The sequence below is a fragment of the Hirundo rustica genome, chromosome 2 (assembly GCF_015227805.2).
Source record: "Hirundo rustica isolate bHirRus1 chromosome 2, bHirRus1.pri.v3, whole genome shotgun sequence".
Classification (NCBI taxonomy): Eukaryota; Metazoa; Chordata; class Aves; order Passeriformes; family Hirundinidae; genus Hirundo; species Hirundo rustica.
In genome coordinates, this window is record NC_053451.1 from 96966032 (window position 1) to 96972031 (window position 6000).

General features: G+C 45.8%; 1 protein-coding gene across 2 annotated transcripts in view; it reads right to left on the reverse strand.

Moving 5' to 3' along the window:
• Positions 1–4332, reverse strand: part of NLGN4X (neuroligin 4 X-linked) — a 161404-nt gene extending 157072 nt beyond the window's left edge. Inside the window, exon 1 of one of the 2 annotated variants that reach the window (XM_040056255.1) lies at positions 3949–4332. The gene's annotated coding sequence lies outside the window, so the exon portion shown is untranslated. The remainder of the gene's footprint in view (positions 1–3948) is intronic. The other variant, XM_040056254.2, reaches the window with a different exon arrangement.
• Between the last annotated feature and the right edge of the window lie 1668 nt (positions 4333–6000).

A 6000-nucleotide genomic window follows, 5' to 3' on the forward strand; every position in this document is an offset into this window, starting at 1 on the left:
CTTATATTGATTTGTGCAGCTTGTGTTTATGTTTTATTAGATTTTTATTTCTATAAAGACTCACAGCCTTGTAATTCTGTGCACAAAACTAACCAATTTACTCATGCAGAAAAGGTCCTGAATCCTGATGACAAGTCTTCAAGCGACAGAATGACTAAATTATATGCTGGTTATAGCATGATGCTTATTCCTGTCCTACCCAGGTGGAGCTGTTCTTTACACTATGTGATTCAGCTATCAAATAGCAGTGTGCATGTTTGAAAGGCCAAGAGGAGGCTGTATTGAGAACCTGTCAAAAACAAATGTGCAAACCTCTGTGTAGCAATCAGCAAGTGTTGCTGATTCAATCTTTTGTTAAAAAATAAAGGAGGCCAAAGAGATCCTTGTTTCTATACAATATTTTTAATACCAAGCTTTAGTTAAATGGGTTTTCTTTCTACCTCTTGCCTTCATCTCTGCGTGACAGGTCTCTAGCTGAAGGATGCTATTAGGATTGACATTTTTATCAAATGTAAGCATTTTCAGGTGAATGATCCACCCAAGAACATGGAATCAGCTAAAGATAAAGTATTTGGAAGACTACAAAATATATATGCTAGCATGGCATCTCCAGTAAACATACCAGTTTTATCACTTGTCCTAATTTAATCCAGTTGGCCTGTTCTGTTCACGCTATGAGGCTTGCTTTTGTTTGCTCGCATTGTGATGACTTTAAAAGAAATCACACTGATCACTGTGCTTTGCTGATCAAGACAAAAAAAATGAGAATTCTTGAATTTACAGTCTGCACTTCCGTTATACAGCACTGCATTTTAAAACAAGAGTGGGTAAGTAATCACTCCCTCCAGAAATGCAGAAGGAAAATGTATTTTCTTATCTATATCCATGTACTCCAGTAGAGATGAAAACTAAGGGATATTACATTCAATGAAAAATTAAAAACAAAGTAAATAATTCTAATTAGCTCTGAGTTAGCTTGGTCCTCTTGAGAACAAAGCTAATTCGGAGCTAATTTGAATTCTTTTGTTTTTTTACATTTTTCATTCAATATAAGACCAAAATGTTTTGGGTGTCAAACTGAATTTCAGTTTTAGTATTTGGCACAACTTAATAGGTTGTACTTGCACACGACCCACCAAAAATAATTGGAACTATACAATATACTGGCATATGAAGAGAGAAGAGAGAGTAAGGGTAATAGTAGCTGTATTTATAGACTAAGGACTAATAATTTCACAATTATAAATATTACATCAAAATTAAATTTCTTTTTCTATTCTTCTGAGAATAATATTTGCCCCCATAGACATTGCTGTTTTGAGTAACCAGAAACTGCATGACACGCTTTCACGGTTTCCAAATCTTAATGATTCATTGGAATATGGTTCATAAGACAATGCATGCAACCCTCTACTCAGCAATATAAGCAAAAAATACTCGGAATTTCCTGCCTTAATGCACATCCATACAAAGGCTACCTATACAGAAGCCTACATAGCTAACAATAGATGGAATATAAAGTACATATTTTGTAAGTAAAATGAAAATAAAATGCGGAGTTCATTTGACATATGAAATCAGCTTTTTTTTTTTTTTTTTTTTTTTTTTTTTTTTTTTTTTTTAAACAATGCAAAGCAGTGTTCTTACCTAGGAATTAAAACTAGTGGAAATAATTGCTTCTTAAGGTGACTAATAGTTTATTTCTTTAGTGCTGACGATTTATACGTCTAATAAAACCGTGATTTTTGACTCACATGATATGGGAAAAATATTACTCCTTAATACATGAGATATGCATTAGCAGTTGTATTTATGTTTTAGGAAGAGAAGAATAGCAGGGATTTCCATTATATTGTAACTGTAAATTCCTCCAATTAAGCTTTGAATTCTAATCTCCTAAACACACGCACCTATGTCTTTAACGTTTTTAATTTAAAACCAAACTAGGATTTTATCAGTGCTTCCTTCCAACATGGATCAACCATCAGGCTAAAGGGGTGTTGTGAGGGGTGGTGTGGGGGGTGTATTTTGGGTTTTTGTGGCGGCGTTGGTTTCTCTCCAAATACCAAACATCCGAACTTGGCCGTGCGTTTGAGCCATCCCTACGAAAGGCGGTAACTCCAGGGAGGCTGCAGGCGGGCAGCCGGGCACACAGGCACTCCGAAGCACGGCTCAGGCGCTGCCGTCCCTCCCTGCTCCCCGCCCGGCCGAGGCTCCTCACACCCGTTCGGGCCTGCGCTCGGCCGCCCGGCGCTCCCGGCGCCCCCCAGGCCCGGCGGCGCCTCAGACTCGCGCTCGGACCGCGGCGCGCGCGGGACGGCCCCGCGGCGGGGCGCGCGGCGCTGCGGCGCGGGGGGCGGCGGGCGCGCGGCTGGAAGGGCCCGCACCGCCACCTGGCGGCCGCGCCCCGCCTCTGCCGCCGCGTCCCCCGCAAACTTCTCTCCCCCCCAACGCCGGGCGCCCGGACCGGCCAAGTTTCCCGGCCGCGACGCCATCTATTCTTAGCTCCGCTCCAGGCACGACGGCGGGACGCCCGCCCCGCTCCGCTGCCGCGTCCCGCGTCCCGCGTCCCGCGTCCCGCGTCCCGCGTCCCGCGCCCTTCCGCAGCGGCTGCGCGGGACGCGCCCTGCCCGCCCCGACCCTGCGCGCCCGCGAGATGCGTGCGGGGGCGGGCGGGCGGAACGGCGGCTGCTCGGCCCCCTCCGCCAGGGCGGCTGCGGCGGGGCCGCCCCCGCTGCCCGGGGCGGTGCGGGGCTGCCGACGGCCTCTCCCGCGGGGAAGGGGCAATGCACGGCGGCCCCGGAGGCGCCTCACGCCGCCGGCCCCCGCCTCGCCAGCCCCCGCCCCAGCTTTGCAGAGAAGCCGATTTACTGCCGAGCTGGGGAGGAGTGTGCGTGTGGGGGTGAGCGGTGGCGGTGCTTGTCTCTTTTTTTCTCCTTTTCTTTTTCCCCCGCCCCCCGCCACCGGTCCGCGCACGCTGGCTCTCCCCAGCGCCAGTCCCCGCTCCATCACGTGCGGAAGCCCATGCCCATCACAAAAGCGGGCATTTTACCCGTGCCCGGAAAGGAAATAAAGAAAGAAAAAGAAGGGAGAAGGAGAAAAGAAAGAAAGAAAGGAAAGAGGAAAAAAAAAAAAAAAAAAAAGCGGGGGGGGGTGGGGGGAGGGTAAAAAAAGCCACCACGGAATAGCTTAAGCGAAAGCGGGTGAACCGCTTAATCCCGGAGATCCAAGATTTCCCCTGAGCAGCCGCCTCCCTTGTACCCCCCGCCCGTCCCTGTCCCTGTCTCTTTTTGATTTTCGTGGTTGTGGTAGTGGCAAGGAAAGTGGTTAACCAAAACCCTACGTGTTGGTTTTGTGTTTCCCTGAAAAACCACAGGCTCACACAGAGCATGAGGTACCGCTCCTGACCCTCTTCGCGCTTGCAAGAAACTGTGGCTTCGCTCTTTCTTTCCTCTGCCTGTATTGCAGATATTTTTCCCTCCTCTCCTCCACACTCTTCTGTTTATTTCCCTGTAAGGCAAAGCTACTTTGTAAACATCTCACACAGAACCTCAGAGCCTTTCCAAATAGCTGATTGCAGCAAAATGCTTCCAAACAAATTATGGTGCAAGGGGGTATAAGGGACGAGACCGAAGTGGGTAAAAAAGAAATAAATTTGCATAAATATGCATATGTGACAAGAAGATCGCGTATGATGGTGGAAATGTCAGAAAGAAAGTATCGCTTTATCATGATGGGAAAAGTAAAAGCACAGACGACTGCAGCAAACTGCTCGCCCTTTGCCAGAGTACCAACTGCAACACCTCTCCCTCTCTTCCCCCACCCTCGCCGAGAAAAAAAAAAAAAAAAAAAAAAAAAAAAAAAGGGGTGGGGGGAGTAGAACAGAAAAAACAACAGGGAAAAAAAAAAATAAAATGAACGATAAAACTGCAAAGCCGGTACTCCTACCTTAACACTGGGTAAGCTGCAGAAGCATAGGGGTCTTTTTTACACAGCCAGAATCTTTCAGGAAATCCTCTCGGGCTATCATGCAGCCAGGATTATTCACATACGGTTCCTGCTCGTCTTTTTGGAATCCAATGCGATCGGCTTCTCCAAAGGAATGCAACGACCACGAAAGGGGGGAAAAATTAAAAATAACAAGAAAGACTACAACACTGGATTTGAAGGAAACTCGTGTTCTCGGTTGTAAGCGACCTACATTCAGCCAGAAAATTCATTGCAATCAGTGCGAGAGGGAGAGTTGAGTCTGCAAGTAGGAGCTGTGATTGCCTGTGCAGAAAGACCGAGCCGCGGAGAGACTGATCTGCAAGGCAAGGCGAGCTGGGAGAGAGAGGGAGATGGGGGGGGGGGGGGGGAGAGAGAGAGAGGAGGGGGGGAGAGGTCCAGGCTGTACCAGGCGCTCTCCTCCCGCTATTGGACCAAACTGAATGAAATTCACAAAGCCGCCAGCCAATGGCTCCCCGCAGAAACCAGCCCAGCGCTACAGAAACCGCATCTCCATCCACAGCCCCCCGAGAAGGAGCGGCGCATCCCCGCGCGAAGCGGCGCCGGCAGAGCCGGGGCGGGCACCGGGGGCTGGACAGGTGGGCAATGCGCACACGGAGGAGTGAAGGTGTCCCTGCGTGTGTCCCTGTGTGTGTGCGTGTGTGTTCCGGAGGATCACACAATTCACACTGCCGATCTCTCTGCTCCGTGGTCATGTACAGCAAGTGCAGTCTTTGTTAACCCTTTACAGTAGCAGTTTCTACAGTACCAGCCTGTTGTTGCCATATTCACCCACATGCATTTTCGTGGAGCTGCACCAGGCGATTTTGTTCCTGTTCCCCATCCTGCCAGAAAAAAAAAAAAAAAAAAAAAAAAAAAAGCAAGCCACCAGCAAATAGACATTTGCCCCATGCACAATCACTTGAAACAGATTTCCTATTTTTTTTTCATAAGACCAGTAATTTGATGTTCTTATTTTAGTTAGCTAGCTACTAAACTAAGTAATGGTCAAGTGGGAGCCCTGTGGTTATTGTCATGGTTTCAGACTGAGGGTGGTGTAGCAAATATGTGCTTAGGCCTCCACAGATAGACCTTGTTCCACTCCACAGCATGTTTGCTTGATCAGTTTAATAACAGCACTTGTCACCATCCAAAGTGCAAGACCCTGCATAAGAACAGGTGAGCATTGCCTGACTTCACTGAGAACAGAGCAGAGAACAAAATAAGGGGGACTGAAGATCTTGCCATAATTTGAAACAAAAATCACATTCATACCTTTATGATATTTCCTTACACAAGAGTTGTGTTAGATTCCATAAACTGAGTTTTTGAGATTTTCAGTCCTGAAGAAAATAAAAAAATAATATCTGCAGCTCTTCTTTTCTAGATGCTTTGTTTCTGCCCCCATGTCAGATCCTCAGTAGAGAGCAGATAGTGCTTTGAATTCTCAAATCTGAATTGTGTGCGATATTTGACTTATCAATCACTTCTATGCTGTCTTGCTTCAAATGGTGAAGAAATACATACTATCTGATCTAGTCATCTAGGAGACAACTGTTGTGTGTCCATTCTTATATTTTTCTATATGATATGAAGGATACTTCCTTAAGTCGCTTATGGTATGTTTTGGTTTTAAATGTTGTAAATTTAAATACAGTTGTAATTCACTGACTTAAAACCACTTTAAGAATTGCAATAGCCATTGTTAACTTATTTGTCAGTGAAGTAATTATATTTATATTGCTTAATTATATGTTTTGGCTTACTTATATTAAGTCACTCTAACAGCAGGTGTTCTTCCAAGTGAATTTTACTGCTTTTGTTATTTTAATAATGCACCCACAATGTGCAACCAATCATATTGCTTGAATGAGTGAATATTTTGACACATTTAGAAAAGATGTCATCTTGCACTGCCATCTGTCCCAAATTTTGCAGGACAGTCTTTATTTTGATGAATATGTCATGGATTTTATGAGATTAATTTGGATGATATTGAAGTGTGTGCTAGTT